The sequence below is a fragment of the Macrobrachium nipponense genome, chromosome 26 (assembly GCF_015104395.2).
Source record: "Macrobrachium nipponense isolate FS-2020 chromosome 26, ASM1510439v2, whole genome shotgun sequence".
In the NCBI taxonomy this organism is placed as follows: domain Eukaryota; kingdom Metazoa; phylum Arthropoda; class Malacostraca; order Decapoda; family Palaemonidae; genus Macrobrachium; species Macrobrachium nipponense.
The window spans coordinates 11,030,427-11,050,426 of record NC_087215.1 but is presented as its reverse complement, the minus strand read 5'-3'; positions in this window follow the sequence as shown (position 1 = coordinate 11,050,426).

Here is a 20,000-nt window from a genome sequence, read left to right as displayed (position 1 = left end):
TTATTTGGGTTTATGCCTTTGTCTGTAATCGCATTTTCTTCTATTTATATAAAAACATAATTTTTGTTTTAGATATTGTTTGTTTTCATGGTCCACGCTCATAGCCATAAACGGGCAATCATATGTATGTGTGTGTATATATATATATATATATATATATCATATATAGATATATATATATATATATATATATATATATATATATATATATATATATAATATGTATAATGTTTATATGCTATATCCATATCAGTATCTATCTATTATCTATATATATATATATATATATATATATATATATATATATATATATATTATATATATAATATATATATATATATCAGTTTTTTCACTGCATTTCCTTATTGAAGTCGACTGTGCATCGTTTCTCGAAGCGGCTTATCAGTAAAACCTCGCTGTACCAAATATTGGGTCAGTGTCGGCGAAACATTTTATTTCCTATCTTTATTTCGTACTTTCCATTTTGTTCTCTCTCCCAGTTTTTTTCCTTCCCAGTTTTTTCTTTTTCCCCGTATTTCTCATTTCGGACGGCCTGTATCGCGATAACTTCCTCGACTCAGTTTGCCTGGGTGTCGTGAGGCCGCTTCGTATGATTGTGAAATGCGGTTATCGGTTCCCGTAGAGCTTTATTCGAAATCTGTGGGATTGTACACCTTCCATTTATTGCCGTGTTTCGGGTACGGTCCGCGGTTATCTCTCGAATTCGGACGCGTTTCGAACGACGGTCGAACCTCAGCGTTTTTCAGTATGATGAGTCATTTCAACCATTTTTTATGTGCTTGTCTGATACACTGCTAGAAATATGAGATGATACAGGCAAAATCATCTTTTATTTTATTATTATTATTATTATTATTATTATTATTATTATTATTATTATTATTATTATTATTATATTCTAACTAATATACATATACAGATATTTGTACATATATATATATATATATATATCTATATATATAATATATATATATATATATATATCTTTTACTGTTTGGCTTTTATTTCCTTTTTCCCGTAGCGGGCTCGAGTAAATAAATTCTTCTTCCCTGAGGCTACCAATGGTGCAGGATTAAGGAAGAACTTCAGCCAATTACACGAATTGCATTCTGCCACATTCCTCCTGCGTCTTTCACTTGGGTCATTTATCGCTTTGCATCGCCTCTCCCTTATTTGGAAAGGCTTTGTTTATGTTACTGTTTAGTTACAGTTTCATTCATTTATGTTTTCATATGTGAAAACTACTTTCATGTGTATGTGTGATTGATATGAATCGTGTCGAAACATTTGTGTTCCAGTAATATTGCACTTTTGTGTGTTTATGTTTATGCTAATTATTTTATTGACATTTCCAGCAAACACCTGTCTAATTTCTTATGAAGGGCGTAAATGATAGCTGACGTAATTTCTTTAAATATCAAGGTGAAAGTTACTTTTCCCTCTATGATGGTGAGAATGATTTTTTATAAATCATTTTTCTTCACTACATGTGAACCAGTGACATGAACATTCTTCTTCTTCTTCATTCTTTTTATTATTATTATTATTATTATTATTATTATTATTATTATTATTATTATTATTATTATTATTATTATTAGTTTGCATGAAAGTAATTCTGAAAAATATGTTGAATTAGTCAATTCGTTTGATACTTTACTATAGTGATGAATCTTCTTCCTGGAGTCATTTATTATAATAAATAAATTTCTGTCTACTTCGCCAAAGCTCTATCTATCTGTGGACGATACCCTTTCTCTTAACCTGTCAATAGCAGAGTGACAGGGGTCGTTGACCTTTATTCAGTCCACTGGTTAGAAATATTCTGTTAGAAAAAAGGAAAGAAACGTTGTCCCAACTATTGTTTGTGGTTTGTCAACTGTTTGCTTGTATCTTTCTTTTCCTGACCTGCAAATGACAAAGTCTGCATGAGCAGAGGTGTTTGCCGAAGGAAGCTTCGAATGAATAACAATTAGGGCTTCAGGGGACAAAGTTTGTTAACCGCCATTTCGGGTGAATGTTTGGGGTTTCAGAGAGAGAGAGAGAGAGAGAGAGAGAGGGAGCTGGAATGTTAACAAACTGACCTGAAAAGCTTTTCTCTCAGGGTCTATCTGAGCTTCATGAGATGTTCGACCTGAAGGAATTTAATTATGTTAAATTAAATTCTGTCATATAATTTGCCATTTTCTTTCATCCCTACTTTAAAATAAATGTTAAGGTCTGGACATCATTTCCAAAATGGATGGGAATAGGTTTTGGGTTTTACAAACTGAGTGTCATGTCAGCTCACAAAGTTCACGGGATATTTGGCGCTTTCAAAAGGAATGTGTCCAGTTGCATTTAATGAATTATGTTTTCATGATGTCTTGGGATCTGAGTAATTTACATAAACAAGTCCCTTTATGATTATATAATATATAATATATATATATATATATATATATATATATATATATATATATATATATATATATATATATAGTATATCCGGGAAAACACGCACACATATTTAAAAGGATAATAATTGAAAATTATAGTAAGTAGGAGAAGAACAGCTACCATTCACACTACAATATGTAAGTAGACTTTTAAACACAAACCAAGATCGATCACTGAAAGGAAAACGACTTACCATTTTCCTTAATATAGTATATATATATATATATATATATATATATATATATATATCAGTTGTATTCCACATAGGAAAATGAAAAAGGTATATCTCAGAAAATGCCCAACAGTTTCGTCTCCAATGGACTCTTCTTGGAGCGTTTATTAAGGAAAGAGATAAAGTTTACAGTGCATGCGGCAAGAAAGGCCTAAAATGTTTTTTTAAACATACAGTACCAAAAACTAGCAGTTTGAGCTACAAACTATTCAGCAGTAAAATAACATAATAAAAACAAGAATAGCAGTTGAGCAAATGAAAAATACCAAAATATCTAACGAGGTAATACATCCATTTGAAAACAGCATAACATACAGTACATATTAAACAAGCCTCTACTATATGATAGTTAATGGATAACATTATCCAATTTGTACTGACGTTTCATGACATGTAAGATAAAAGGATCTAATTTATACAAACCAGGCGATAAATTAAAATTTTTCCTTTGCTGTGAACAATGCAAGCTGTCTCTATCAAATTTCTTTCAAATAAAACCTGTGCTCTTAAACAAAATCTTTGACCCGAGCCAGTCAATCGGTGCATTACATAAACTACTATGAACACATAAAGTATTGCTCGTATTATTTGTTCGATATTATATTTATGATTTGAAATGCGTTTTTCGAGTGTCTTCCCAGATTGTCCTATATAAAAAACTACCGCACTTGCATGGGATCTTATATATGACTCCTTCATTGTTCTCCGGACTATTATGAATTAAAGTTTTTCCAATGGTGCTAGGATATGAAAAAGTTGTACTAAAACCAAGTAACTTTAGGGGGTAGACTATAGATTCTAAGGTGGGATGGGGGATGGTATGGGAAACATATAAATCCAGTTTTCTGTTTTTCTCCTCATATGAATAAAATGTTTTTCGTGCTAACTTTAGACTGTAATCAATATCTTCCAATTTAAAATTATTTTCAATACCAACTTGATATATAAATTCTATTTCCTCATTGATAAATTCCGGACTGCAGATATTAAGAGCTCTAAGAAACATTGATCTTAATGCTGAGAGTTTTACTTCTACTTTGTGTGAGGAGTAAATTGCTAATAATAAGATTGTTATTAGTAGGAGGTTTTTCTGTATATTTTTAAACTTGTAGCTAGAACTTACAACTGACCTCACAACTGTAACATCCAAAAATGAGATAACACCATTGTCTTCTTCGTCAACCGTAAAAAGTTATAGAGGGAACTAAATTATTGAGGTCTCTTAAAATCCTTCTGAATGTCAATAGAAGTTTCAGTACCGCAAATACATCGTCAACATATCTAACCCAGAAAACAATATCTGCCATAATTGAATTAGCTATTCTAGATTCATAAAATTCCATGTAAATATTTGATAATACTGGGGACAAGCAATTACCCATCTGCATTCCAAATTTTTGTCGGTAAAATTTGCCATTAAAAATAAAACAAGTGTCAACCACGCACAGTCTGATTAGTTCTAAAATTACGTGATTAGGCAAAGACATGACATGTTTATTTAGTTCGCTATTTAAAAATTCTAGGACGTCGTTGACAGGTACACAGGTGAACAGACTTTTAACATCAAAGCTTACCATTATTTCATCATCTTTTGGAGTTTTTCCGTTATTCTGTTTACAAAAATCTAAATTATTTTCAACATGCGAATTAGATATTGTACCTACAAGTGGTTGCAATAATGTTACTAAGAAGTTAGAAAGTTTGTAAGACACTGAACCAATAGTACTAATTATAGGACGTAATGGTTGTGTCCTTCCTTATGGGTTTTAACTGTACCATACAAACTAGGGAAGTCTAGCATTTACAGTAGTAAACGTACTAACCATATATTGATTGTTTCCCAAATATCTTTCTCAATCTTTTATGAAACTGGGCATTTACTCGCTCACAAGGATTAGAAATCAAATGTTCATACGTATCTTGGTCATTTAACAGAATGTTCATTTTATCAACATAGTCTCCTCGATCCATACCAACAACAACATTAGCTTTATCGAGTGTCAGGGACGCAGGCGGTTGATAGAAACGCTTCAGACATTAAGGATGTCGAATATTCCCCCTATAAAAAGACCTCGTCGATGTTCTTGTGTTGCTCTAGAGAGAAGAAGAATGTTTTAGAGAGAATTGATACTGAACGTGAAAAAGAGGAAGGGAAGGTAACGTTTGTAGAAAAACACGGTGGGAAAAATATAAAAGATCTGTGGTTACAGATAAAAAAAAAAAAAAGTATTGGAAAAAGTGAGCTCACCAATTTAGGTAGAAAAATTCTGCTCCCAGAGAGAGAGAGAGAGAGAGAGAGAGAGAGAGAGAGAGAGAGAGAGAGAAGAGAGCAAGTTAACATAGTAGTTTTATATGACCGTTAATTGTAAAAATTATTTATGCTCCTGCATAATTTAATTCTCGGTGGTAGCAGCGTGTTTAATGCATCACGAAGCATTATAATATGTTTTTCCCTTTTTAGGAAATTTACTGCATATTTTAGGCAGGAGAAGCATAATTATATTAAATTTCTGTATTAAATTAAGTGCTAATGATCGCGCAATGAAGGCTCGTGATTCAAATCATGTTGATGTCAAAAATGAAAACCATAATGATTCACCAATCTTGATCTTCCTTTCAGCAGGTTTATTACAATAGTTTTTGCACGATTGATTTATTAATATATTCGTTCTCTCAAAGGTTACTCAACCTGTATTATAAAAGTGAATTTAATGGTTCTCTTACCATGTATGAATTTCTTCCGTCCACAGAGGTAAAGTAAAGGTTATTTTGTCACTCGTCCCTTTGTCAGTACGTTATTCTGTCAGTCCACAAGCCGTCCCCCGTGGGGGGTAGTGCCGTCGTAGTGGACCTCACGCGGTGCCACTGTAGCATTTCTTAAGGTTCTTTGCAGCGTGCCTTCGGCCCCTAGCTGCAACCACTGTTGTTCCTTTTACTGTACCTCCTTTCATATTGTCTTTCTTCATACTTACTTTCCACCCTCTCCTAACACTTGATTCATATCTATTGATTTTGGTATTCATTACTCAAACATTGGTTTCTGTCCTTCCTGGGAAGCTAGGAACAGTTCTGTGGGGATGTACAATTTAGGAATATTCTTGTTGGTTGTACAATTTTAAAATATTTATTCATAATAACAGCTCCTGATTAGTTTAGAAATAAAAATAATGAAAAATGAAACTGTACTTGCCCGACCCGTAGATTTGATAAGACTTCCGTTCCTGGACAACTGCCTTCATCTGATGCATAGAAATAATGTGGGCAGATGAAGGGTTGGCAATCTATCTGTAAGTCCTCTCTAGTGAATAATGTGGACAGTCATGTTTACTTCTTTTTTGGGGGGTTTTTTTTTTTTTTACAAAAAATTTGAATTCATAGATGACGTAAAACAGTTTTGTGCGCAAGATCCTTTTGGGTAATAATAATAATAATAATAATAATAATAATAATAATAATATAATAATAATAATACTGTTAAAAAAGGATGGCAGAATACCAGCACCAATACCAGCCCTTAAACCAAAGACGACCCCGGCCCGAACTGACTACGCCTACGGAATAATACCAGCACTGACGACGACCCCTGCTGACCTGGACCTGATATCCTGTTCTAATAAAAGATGCTTCAGCATTTACAATTTTTGAAAATTCCCAATATGAATATTGGCCAGTTACTCAGAAACATCGCTGAGCCTGAAAAAGCGAATTGTAAGGAAAATAGACAATAAATAAAATCAACTCGCTTAATTCTGCCATCCTTTTTAACAGCATTTTGCCTAAAAGAGGGTCTTCTACTAAAATACACAATAAATAATAATAATAATAATAATAATAATAATATAATAATAATAATAATAATAATAATGATAATAATAATAATAATGGTAATAATAATAATTCCTGCTCATTTCCAAATTACAGATTTTAGTCGATATTCCTATTAACTATTGTTCCCTTTGCCCGATACACTCGGTATAAGAGGCTCAGTGAGATTGTCACAGAGAGAGAGAGAGAGAGAGAGAGAGAGAGAGAGAGAGAGATAATATTTGGGTTATCCATCAGCCAATAGCGACACTTGTGTCCAGTTTTAAACCTTCTCCCCACTCATCCAACACCTCTGCCATTTCACACGTCGTTCCACTCCTGTACACGTTGTTGTGTGTGTGTGTATCCTCTGTCAGGCCTCAGCGTTTGAACAACCCAAAGGTTTTTCCTTTCATCTTTTTTCCCTTTTTTTCAGTAGGACCCTTCTACCCTTATCGATTCTTTTCCTGTGTACACATACACACACACACACACACACATATATATACACACACACACACACACTATATATATATATATATATATATATATATATATATATATATATATATATATATATATATATATCATATATATATGTATATATATATATATATATATATATATATATATATATATATATATATATATACATACATATATATATATGTATATAATTATGTATGTATGTAATTGGCTTTACATGTATCTATTTTTCGTATTTACATCTACTATGCAGGGCACCTTGATTATAGTCCTATGAATATGCCTACAGTGTATATTTAAGTGGCCTACGTGCTTAGTTGTACCTAAACGCCATGCAGATACACCCTTGCATAATAAGGAAGATATTAATCTCATTCAGAATTAGAGATATTTATGACATATCTTTTAGAATATCCCGGGCTGCTAAGTAAAAAATGTGAGCCAAAAATGTCATTGATTTCTGATCAATTTATCACATTGCTTATTCTTCAGTTCTCTGCTCCCAGAAATTGATGGATTACCTCCAATGTGCTACTGCAAAAAAAGAAAGAAAAGAAAGTCGAAGAAAATTAGACGATGTTTCTTTTTTGCATTTCCTTAATCTCGTTCCGCTCCCGAAAGAAGGATCGAAAGAGAAGGTTTCTCCTCTCTCTCTCTTTCTCTCTCTCTCTCTCAATCTCTCTCATCCCTGGAATAAAAGTACGAGATGGGAAGTCAATGTGACGCCAAACGGAACGAATGGCGGTCGGGGAAGGGATTTTTGGTTGTGTGGTGGGCTGGTAGGGAGCGGCGGGCGGGCTGGGTGGGGGATGGCACCCTGCTTCCAGAAAAGGGCTTGGAGTCAGATTGTGGAGTGGGTGGAAATGGGCTTTGTTTTTCTGTGGGTGGGGGTGGGGGAGGGCAGAAATAATAGTCATAAACACGTAAACATTTGGTTCCAAGTGATAGTCTCATAAAGTATTTAGTAGACCAGAAGAAAGATGGAGCGTGAACTTACGATCAGGTTTTGGGGAAGGGGGAATGGTAGGGGAGAGGAATAGGAAGGGATTCCGGGTGGGGGAGACGGACAAGGGGCAAAGCAATGAAAAGAGGGAAGTCAAGTGTAGGAGGGATGGAGAGGGAGGAAGGAGGGAGAGGGCGTCCCGTCCGTCTGGACTGTGGAGCCAAGTTTCCAACATTAGCGGCTGCTTAGTACCTTACTAGTCCAATACAAGACGGCTGCCCGCACTCCTAGACCTACAAACAGTACCTCTCTCTCTCTCTCTTTTTCTGCCTCTCTCCCGATTACGAATTGGGGTCCTTGTCCACCTCTTCTCCTCCCCACCCCCCCCCCCTCCCCCTCCCCTGCTCGTCTGTATTTCATCTGTGTGAAAATGAAGCAAATTTTCTCTTTTTTTTTTCTGGGGTGATTTTATGGCTGGATTCCATCCCGACCTCTTTTGTTATGGTCATTTCCTCCTCCTCCTCCTACTCCCCCTCCTTCTACTACTACTCCTTCTTTCCTTCCTTCCTCTATATCCTTCGTGTTATGGAACAGAAGGAAGGAAGGAAGGAAGGAGAGCTGGTTCCTTCGTCAGTCAGTCACCGAAAGAGGACCGTATAGGCAATGAATGTCATTGCATTGCAATGGCAGCATCATTGGAGGCGGTAGTAGTACTAGAGTCTATTTCTGGGAGGGTTATAGATCGTGGAAATGGTTCCTCAATGTGATCTGTTTTCTTTTTTCTTGGAAAAAAGAATTCAGACTGGTTTATTTTCATGTTTTGGAATCCACCTCTCTCTCTCTCTCTCTCTCTCTCTCTCTCTCTCTCTCTCTCTCTCTCTCTCACGTATCATCAAGACGTTTTAAAATTTCCTAGGAAAGAATTTGAATGGAGATAATTTTTGTCCTACTTATTATTCATAGTGTAAAGTAAATAGCTTACTTAAGTCAATTTACGAATACAAAGAGACGATTATACAATCTGAAAATGTGTAATATTTAGCAGAAGTAAAGAAAAACTATTCAGTAAAAACCAGAGATTCGACGAAAGTTCTTGTTAAAATACAAGTTGTTAAGAATGAAGATCTTGGGCTAAGAATGCAAAATGACTCATAAATGCATCCTTAAGAACCTGCTATAGGCGATCAGTAAAAGTATAATACGAGAAAGCGTTAAACTGAAATCCCAATTAAATTCAATAGGAACAGCGATTTCAATTAAAAAGGGATTATTTTGGTCTATCTCTCCGGACGGACCACTTGCCAAATGCCGAGGATTATATAAGATTATGAGCGATCATGAATATTCATTCATGGGTCATTTCTCTCTGAGTGGAATTATGAATAGGATGCAGGAAATACTGTAAGAACTTCGGCATCGACGCTGTTCTCTTGTTTGCATATTCATGCTCTGTTTGTAGGAGAGGTTACGAAATTGGGTAACTAAAAAGTACTCTCATTTTTAATCAAGTTTACTGACATTTACAGGAGAACCTCATAGTTCTTAGTTTTCTGTAAAAGAAAACTATTGTGTCGGCTTTGTCTGTCCGTCTGCACTTTATTTCTGTCCGCACTTTATTCTGTCCGCACTTTATTTCTGTCCGCACTTTATTTCTGTCCGCACTTTATTTCTGTCCGCACTTTATGTCTGTCCGTACTTTTTTCTGTCCGCACTTTATTTCTGTCCGCACTTTTTTCTTTCCGCACTTAATTTCTGTCCGCACTTTTTTCAGTCCGCACTTTATTTCTGCCCGCACTTTTTGTCTGTCCGCACTTTTTTCTGTCCACACTTTTCTGTCCGCATTTTTTTCTGTCCACAATTTTCTGTCTGCATTTTTTTTCTGTCCGCACTTTTTTCTGTCCGCACTCAGATCTTAAAAACTGCTGAGGCTAGAGGGCTGCAAATTGGTAAGTTGATCTTCCACCCTCCAATCATCAAACTTACCAAATTGCAGCTCTCTAGCTTCAGTAGTTTTTATTTTATATAAGGTTAAAATTAGCCATAATCATGCTGGCAACGATATAGGCCAAGCCACAACCGGGCCGTGGTTGAAGTTTCAATGGCCGCCGAAAGGTAGATGTATTTTCGGTGGCCTTGAATATACATTGTACAGAAAACTTGATTGCGCCGAAGAAACTACGTCGCATTTTTTACTTTATTTTTTGTTTATTTATTTTTTGTTAAATTCCTCCCTTCTCTCATTCCTTAGTCTTGTCTCCCAATTCCCCTTCAGCCTCCGAACTTCCTTTCTCATGATAAGTGAGGACAGGAGACAGGAAGAGGTCGCTGCTTGCCAATTACAAGGAGAAAGTTTGGAGGGCAATTGGTGATACTACTTCAGCTGTCAATGATTCTCTCTCTCTCTCTCTCTCTCTCTCTCATGTTCCATTCCAGAGATAACTGAGTGGTTGTGTTTATTTGATGAAACGTTTGCTGATTACTTCTTCCTCGGTTGGAGGCGGAATTCGAACACACACGGGTTGCTTTGCATTGTAATATATATATATATATATATATATATATATATATATATATATATATATATATATATATATATATATATATATATATATATTTATACTTATTTGTATAACATACACTTACTAGCATCTCTGCAGAACGGAGAAGACTGCAGTGTTGCCAAAATGCTTTTTTTTTCTTTAATTAAAAGCACAGGTTCAGTGAAAATGTTGAAAGCAAGGGACAAAGCAGACTGTGAAAATTTTATAAGTATTTTGGAGCGCCGACCAAAATGCAGGAATTATTAAGCACCTAATCAAAAATAAATAAAATTTTGGGGCCGAGGACCGAACTGCTATGAAGGCCTCAGCTAAGTGACCACAAACTTCGTATCCTAAAGAGGATATGAAAATTTCATAGCAGTATGATCATAAAATAAAAACAGGGTCCGTTTTTAGGTTTCTGTAAAAGTAAGCTATTGTTCCGGCTTTGTCTGTCCGTCCGCCCTCAGATCTTAAAAATTGCTAAGGCTAAAGGGCTGTAAATTGGTGTGTTGATTATCCACCTTCAAAACACCAAATTTACCAAATTGTAGCCATCTAGCCTCAGTAGGTTTTATTTTATGTAAGGTTAAAGTTATACATATTCATGCTTCTGGCAGCGCTACAGTTACCAACAGGATAGGCCACCACCAGACAGCAGTTAAGAGGTCTATGGGCCGTGGCTGAGGCCACCACCGGACAAAAAACTCGATGCGCCGAAGAAACTGCGATGCATTTTTTACTTGTTTGTGTAGATAGATAGAGTAGATAGGCAGGTTTTCTCTTATTGAGAAAGTCCCCATCATTTGTCTGGGAGGAGAGAGAGAGAGGAGAGAGAGAGAGAGAGAGATAACTCCAAGCCCTTATCTCTGGAGAGGTCAGTATCATGTCAGTTAGGCCACGAGTAGGCCAGTCAATAGGGGATTGAATAAGGAAATAATTCATGGAAAGCTGGAACAAGCTTCATTACCTTTGTAATAGGGTAATTAATAACGTATCAATTTGGCCGCCATCTTGGAAAAATGGCGGCGAAAAACAGTTTTATGCAAATATCTCGCTTGGGACTCACTTTACCAGAAAATGTGTCAGTACATAAAATAATTCACATTCATTATGCCCATATAAGTGAAGAATGAAATTCTTTCCTGCTTCAGCAATCTTTCCAGATTCAGCAGATGGTTCTTGAAAGACAGCAACAAGATCTTTTAGTTCTTCATGTTTTTCCAAAAACCTTATGAACTTAAGTTTTCCCTGTCTAAAAAAGGCAGAAGTAGTGTCGGACCCACTAAATGCATGTAAGAAGAGAATGTTGTCCTTGATGACTGATCCAATTTTCATGGAGGTTGGTGTGTACAGCTTTCTGTATTTCCTCTGCCTGGTTTTAAGATGTATATATTTGTGCTTGATCCAACCAAGGCTGTAAGGATGATTAAAAGTTCTACATCTTCTACGATTGTTACTGATTCAGCCATGGTAAAGTCTTCAATAGCAGCAGCAACAATCAATCTGTCTGCATCCTCAGTAGCCTGTTTTACTGTATAACCCTCATTGATCAGTCTAGTTGTGAGCATTGTAATAAGCCGGTTCTTATTTCTCTCATTTGAAAGAAACCTGGTTTGACTTGTTGTAACGGGCATTGTTTCATCAAACATTGTGTCTGTGGTAGAACAAATCATTCGCCGAGCACGCTCAGCACATTTTGTACTTTTGTCATTAAGAAAGTCAAAATCTGGGACTAGGCTTCTCCGAGACGTTGTAGGCACTTGAGAGGGTTCCTGTCTTGACCGGAAAGCTTCAGCACTCCTTGCTTTTGTGTAGTACACCTTCCTACGTTTTTCATGCACTTTCACACTTTTCAGGCCTTTTAATTGATATTGTTTTCCATCTTTCCATTTAACGCTGTAGTCTATCAGTGTCTGCACACCTTTTTTTTTTAACTTCTCGAGTCTCACCCTCGGAAAGTTCGCCTTCACATATGAAGTATTTCTTTAATGAAGACATTTTCCCATAATATAGCAATCACTGATAGGCTATGGGTCTGTTTTCATAGCCCAGAAACAAAAGAACTACAGTAAGTTTAGAAACTTGAAGCATTATTTAATATTGGATGCAAGAAAAATAACCACATGCTATTGAGGCGCAAACGGTAGGAAAAAATTAGATTCAAATATTATCGTACTTCTGGCACTAAAACGGTGTAAAATAAATAAATAAATAAATGAGATTTTATAGGAAATTTTATGACGATTAAATTATGTATCAGTAAACTTTCAGCTAAAGTGAGTCCGAAGCGAGATATTTACAAAAAACTGTTTTTCGCCGCCATTTTTCCAAGATGGCGGCCAAATCCGGGGCTGTAGAGGGGTGCAAAATTAATGTTATTAAGTACCCTATTACAAAGATAATGAAGCTTGTTTCAGCTTTCCATGAATTTTTTCCTTATTCGGACTTTTTTCCTCCTCTAATGACTGGCTTAGAGATGGTTCGCATTTGCAGTGTCCCTGATTTGATCCGTGCAGTAGCCTATTAGCCGACCCAAATGTGAATGGGTGCCAGTCAGTGACAGATGGAGTCAGGATGAAGGGCAAGTGGCCTGCAACCTCATCCCTATGAAAGATCACATTCTCGAGGAATTTATTCATGCCAAATTATAGAAGCTACATTGTAAAAACCACAATATCAGTGAAATTATTTCGCTAATAAAAAACAAGAACATGAAAACAAAGGAGGAATTTCTCTTGAGCAAATAAAAGTACAAGGAAGAATAACAACCAAGAAAAACGGCAAAAAAAGAAAAAGAAATGAATAACATAGTTGTTATTATTCCTGTACTACCAAACAAGACCACACCCTCTTAAATAGTACTAGTACGCAGATTGTGATGTCGTAAACAACGAGAACCCGTTTTCCACGGCCTATGAAGCCGTATTCCTCTCGTATTGGCCTACTTTCCCAAGTAGGTCATCAGTGCTTGGGCCTAGATATCGCTTTATGTCTGAATTATAGGCGAGTATGATAAGTAAGTGGCACTAAAGAGAACGGTTTCCCATTCACGACTGGAGTGCCACATTATGTGTCTGGTATGTGTAGTCCGCCTGTTAACTGTGAGCAAGTCGTTAAACGGTCTTTATTGATACTGATGCTAGGTCTAGTTCTTTTCTTTTAGGCTATGTGTCTTCTGAGTGGTCGTTTTTTTTGTTTGTTTAGTTAAATTTGTTATTTCAGATGTATTAGGTAATTCATGGTAAGGAAGTCTCATTATTCCCATCAGTTATTTTTTAAGCGATTCAGAATTAATATCCTTTGGTGATAAATCTATAGACAAAATCTGTTTTCTTCACTCAAGTCTTCGTTAATTTCTCAGTAAATGTAGTTTATGCTACACTGCAGATTTTGATGACTTCTCGATGTTAAATTCCTGGTAAAACCTTTATAATCTAACATAAAACTTCGGTTACCATTTTACCAATTCCTTAGCATTTACACTAATGCTAATAGCGTACCAACACTCAATTTTACAGCGTAAATGCCAACAGGAAAATCAGCCTAACAGCAGAGAAGATAACCATCGTTTATCAAAGAAGTCGAATATCAAGAGAAGAAAGATTCCGGACCGGTGCTTTTGCGACTTCTGGAGCTTCTTATCTCTCAGAGCGAAGGTATTTCATAGACGGGAGTCGAAGACCACTCGTATGATATCGGACACAGAGACTCGACCGCTATGCGCTATATCCTACGACCCGTATAAAGTGGTTTATGGGCATAACACTGTACGCGCTGGAATAGTCGGGGATACGGTGAAAGAGGAATTGGTTTCCTTTGTATGCCAGGAGGTCTCTCTCTCTCTCTCTCTCTCTCTCTCTCTCTCTCTCTCTCTCTCTCTCTCTCTCGTAAAATAAGCACGCCAACAAATACACTAAACATTGGTCGTACTGACAGCAAATAGCGAAGAGAAAGTTTCTTTGCAGCCGAAGAACTTTCTCCACTCTTTTCTTTTCTAACTTTTTCCATTAGTCCCTAATCAGCGGAAGAGAAAGGTCGCGTCCAAAGAGGAAATTAGAATATAATCCTTCCTAAACGATAAATCAGAGAGAGAGAGAGAGAGAGAGAGAGAGAGAGAGAGAGAGAGAGTGGAGTGGAGATAATTTACTAGATAGTGTAATATATGTGTGTGTGTTATTTTTAATCGTGAACAATAAAATAAAACTTTATGGTAATGAACTGAAATATTAAAAAAATAAAAATAAAAACGTGAAACGTTTAGAAAACGATAGGTGGGGTTTCTATGATTTAGTTTTCGTGTCACAGTTCATTCCGAATGCTTTCATAGTCATGCAAATAAGATATGTAATAAATTTATTTAGAGTGCATTCTTAGAAAACGCCTCTTTGTAACAAATAATTGTCTTTTTTTTGTTTGTTTGCTCTGCCAAAGTAGATTATCTCTTTACAAAGGAAGGCAAAACAAACACAAAACACATTCCTCTGTTTACTTGGTCATTATTTCCCCAAGTAATGTCTCCCTTTCTCTGGCAACTGAAAAGATTCTCCGTCCCACACGGACGAGTAAACAGCGCTTGCAACCGCGCATTAGCAGTGTTGCAAGAACTTTGCACAACAGCAGCAGAACGCGTAAACAACAACAAAGAAAATCAACATCCCCAGCAACGACAGAGGTCAGCTGTAGACAGGATATGCAGAGAAGGTAAATAAGCTTCATTGACCTTCCTGAAAGGTCGGCTCTTTTTGCGAAAGAAACCAGGTCAGGAATTTCGCGGACACTCTTTGTGACAATTAACAGCTTTTTTATTTACTTTTCTTTTATTATTATTATATTTTATTTATTTATTTATTTTTGTTTTGCTGCTCATCGTAAGTTAGTATGATCTATAATTATCTGTATCTCCTGTCTGTATACTTACACAGTACTAACATAACAAATTGAAATTTGGTAGATCTCATCTTTTAACCTTAATGCCACTAGTTCTTCTCTCTCGTCTCTCTCTCTCCCTCCCTCTCTCTCTCTCTCTCTCTCTCTCTCTCTCTCTCTCTCTCTCTCTCTCTCTCTCAAAGACCTGTTGTTATAAGACTGAAGAGAAAAGAGAAGCATCGTCGAAGCCCAGAGGAGACTCTTCAGCGTTCCTGAAGATCCAAGGTTCAAATCAGCTGCCCAAGAATCACTGAAGATTTACGGAAGCTTCAGTGGACGAGCCTTCATGATTAAGTCACAGGGGAGGAGGAGGAGGAGGAGGAGGAGCCGCCGCCGCCGCCGCCGCCTTCGTGAGTCGTGGAGTTGCTTCCCCAAGTTTTTTCATAATAATTTTCTCATTAGTTTCTATTACCTGACCTTAAGTAAGCTGTTGTGCTATCCCACTCTCTCTCTCTCTCTCTCTCTCTCTCTCTCTCTCTCTCTCTCCATGTCCCGTTATAAAGATAAAGGAATAAAGAGATAAGTTTAGAAATCTCCATTACTGGAGGAGAAGCGCCAACCCTGTGATGACCCCGGGTTCATTTCTGCTCTGGGTTTATTAAAGCCCCGGGGAGGTTTGGGGGGCCAATCTTCAAGGTAATGGGGTGGGAGGGTGGAGGAAGGCCCCGGAAGGGTGAGAGAAATTGGCCACTGTGAAATTTGCCCTTCCGTGAGAAGCCTGCGCTAGGTTTTTCTTAACTTTTTCCTCAAGTTTTAATATTATTCTTGGCCGTCTGGTAGTCTCTCTCTCTCTCTCTCTCTCTCCTCCTCTCTCTCTCTCTCTGCTTTTCATTGGTTCATTCCGATTTTTTTTGATTGATGCAAAATTATCATAACTGAAATTAATGCAGTTTATCATTCCAGCATGTCCTCCCCCTCACCCCCATCATATGACATTAAAGTTGAATTTGCTGTTTTTATCTTGAAGTCATGCTAGAATTATTTTCCTTTTTAATTATGAACTCGCATAATACCTTTGGCCTGCTATAGTCCAGCATTTACCATTTCTCTCTCTCTCTCTCTCTCTCTCTCTCTCTCAACGCATATGATTTATAGATATTATCATTCTCGATATTTTTGAGTATGAAGACTCAAGATATCATCTCAAGTGATGATACGTTCGGCTTGTTTGAAGCCAACATTTAGAGTGCTCTCTCTCTCTCTCTCTCTCTCTCTCTCTCTCTCTCTCTCTCTCTGCTGCACCGCATCTGATGCATAGGTATTATAGCCAAATTTTTATGCTGGTTCAAGACTACCTCAGAAATGGCCTCCTTCAGGATCCATTGCAGTTTCGAGAAGATTCCCGAAGAGAGGAGGCCGCTGCCTCTTTATGACTGACCTTTTATTTAGCTTAAGGTTTATAGAAGCTCTATGAAGGCTTCCTGGACCTGCCTCCAGGATTACTAAGTTAAGGGGGGAGAGGAGGGGGTTGGTTGCTGGGGTGCGGGGTTGGTTGGTTGGGGTTGGTGGGTGGGGAGGGTGGGGGGGGGAGCCTGTTTACTGAAGTCAGGCTTGGTCTTGCTTTAAGTTAGGGAAGTCTTAAACATAATAACTTCCCAAAGTTTTAGATATTAGTTTTGTGGTTTTGAACTATTTTTCATGAGGTTTCTTCTCCTCTTAATGTAGGTTCTCTCTCTCTCTCAAAAAACTCCTCCCTCTCTTCTCTCTCTCTCTCTCTCTCTCTCTCCTCTCTAGGTCGGATAACCGTAATGTTTAACCATTATCATTAGCGTCACTAAAAAATCTTTGGTTAAATTATATTTGTTGGCGTGTTTTATCAAAAAATTTCTTCCTAACAAGGATTAACAAAACAAACCATTAATTGATGAGAGAGAGAGAGAGAGAGAGGAAGAGGAGAGAGAGAAGAGGAAGGAAGAAATTTAGCAGGGAATGTTATAAGGAAAGGATTCCACATTTTTGTTGGAAAGGTATGTTTAATTCTTGTCTTGATTTTGTTTTCCCTTTTTTTTCTCTTTTTTTGATTTTCCCAGGAAATAATTCGCATGACAATGCAATTTTTTTTTTAACAAACATTTTAATATATATATGTTTATCATTAAAATGGACTGAAGGTCCGCTTGTCCTTGCTAAAGTTAGGGAAGCTTCTTACATTAATAACTTTCAAAAGTTTATATTATTTTGGTGAACTATCATTGAGATTCTTTTTCCTATTTAGGTGTTAGTCTCTCTCCTCTCTCTTCTCCTCCTCTTCTCTCTCTCCTCCCTCTCCTCTATAGGTGATTACCGTAATGTTTAAACCATCATCATAGCGTCACTATTCTTGGTTAATTTATATTTTGTGCGGGTTGTTTAATTTCTTTTTCCTAACAAGACTTAACAAACAACCATTAATTGATGAAGAGAGGAGAGAGAGGAGAGAAGAGGGAGAGAGAACAGCGCATGTAAATAGGAAAAAGGATATCACTATAGTGTGTGTGTGTGTGTTTATCCTGCTCAAAATTGACTTTTCCCAGGCAAATAATCGCATGGACAATGCAATTTTTTTTTACACTTTATAATATATATATGTTTATCATTAAAATGTCAGACGTCATTAATGGAAGTAATTTTCTTTTCTGTAACTACATAGTGAAAATACAGTAATGAACGCATTTGTTTACTTCCATTGAATTGTGCATTTGTGTTGGGAAAGGTTTTTTCTCAATAAATTTAGATGTCATTGTTTTAGCTGCCACCCACGTGTAATTTATTATAGTCTCTCGCTCTCTCTCTCTCTCTCTCTCTCTCTCGTCTCTCTCTCTCTCTCTCAATAATTTATAGACACTCGTGTAATGGAAATACTGTTGTTTATTTGAATACACAGAGTGTAAATCATCCAAAATTTTCGCCTCTTTCACAACAAATAGATGTATTTTTTATTATTTCGATTAAGTGAATGCTCTTTTTCATGTGTTGTAGGTGTTTATGTATTTCTGACTAAAATTCAATTTTGTCTCATCTTTCATCAGTGGTCTCCTTCTACTACACCCAGAATTCGAAAATAAGAATTTCTTCTCATGAAAGCTTATATTTTATTTTATAATGCAGGTTTTTTTTTCTGCGCTCCAATTAGTCATTTCCTATAAGATTATTTATTTGAGAGTTTAAATGTTTTTTTGTGGTCCTCATTACCTCTCGTATATTAGTGTTTATGTATATCTGTATGTATGTTTTTTAATATTTAGCTCCCACTATGCGATTCAATTATATGGCAGTTTCACAAAAATTAGCATTCATTCCTCATTGAACTGTTAGAACAGAATTTAGGACACGTGTCATTCAAGTTGACAGGCTCTTGATACATACAAGATAATATCGTTTATATGAAAGACTGGCAACAACAAATTGCCTGGAATCCTGGGCAAGAAATTTGAAGCGGAATTGACGCAATTGGCAAGGAATTGCCAGTTATTTTCGGCGTGGAATTGACACTATTATTATTATTATTATTATTATTATTATTATTTATTATTATTATTATTATTATTATTATTTTAAGAATAGAAATGGTGGTTACAGACACAAATTATTAAAGCAAGCATCGGGGATCCTTTTCGCTAGATTGTAGTTACAGGATATGGTGTTCTCAAGAACGTGTAGCATTGTAAAAATAGTTAATTTCAAATTTACAGAACCAACAGTGGTTTGAGAGAGAGAGAGAGAGAGAGGGGAGAGAGATTTGGATGTTTATTTGAGAGAGAGAGAGAGAGAGAGAGGAGAGAAGAGAGAGAGAGGTTTTTGAGAGATAGAGAGGAGAGAGAAGAGAGAGAGGTTTTGATAAGTCCACAGACTATTCTCTGATATGTTTAAAGGTATTTTATTTCTACTTTTCACAATATGATAATGGTTTTGAGAAGATTTTTTCCCACTCTCTCTTTTGTGTGTTGAAGCAGGAAGAAATATTTTGCAAAAGTTTAATTTATTCTTGATCTCATCCTGTAACTTTGACGGACATTCTCTGTTCCTGCGATGGTATTTCCATCGATTCTCGTTCGATTTCGAAACCTTTCGGAAGAATTCGTAAATGACTGACACAGCGGAGATCGTAGATCAGACGAGCGGTCTCCGAAGTTTTACTGACAGAAGTGTGGAATATGGATGGTCATGTTGCCAAGGATATATAACTCATCTATCAGTAGAGAGGGAAGAAGAAGAAGAACAAGAAGAAGAACAAGAAGAACAAGAAGAAGAAGAAGAAGAAGAAGAGAATTTATCAAAAGGGAAGGAGGAAGAAGAGGCAGAAGAATAAGGGAAGGTTTGGTCGACCTTATTTTATTTTTCCAGATTTTTTAACTTTGAAATATGTATAAGAGCCTTACCGTGGTAGACCTCCATTTAGGCATACAAGCGAACAGCCGCTATCTGTGATTTGAAGGCCCGTAGACACGAATCAGACAATAATATCTATAGAGTATTGTTTGACTATTTAATACTTTTTTGTGAGTATAATGCCAATGCTATGTGTGATCTTAGCAATTCCGAAAATTCTCCGGAATTTGACCTTTCGTGACCTCATCGACGTTTGAAATTATTATAATCAGTTCAACATTTATAATTTTCTCTGCAT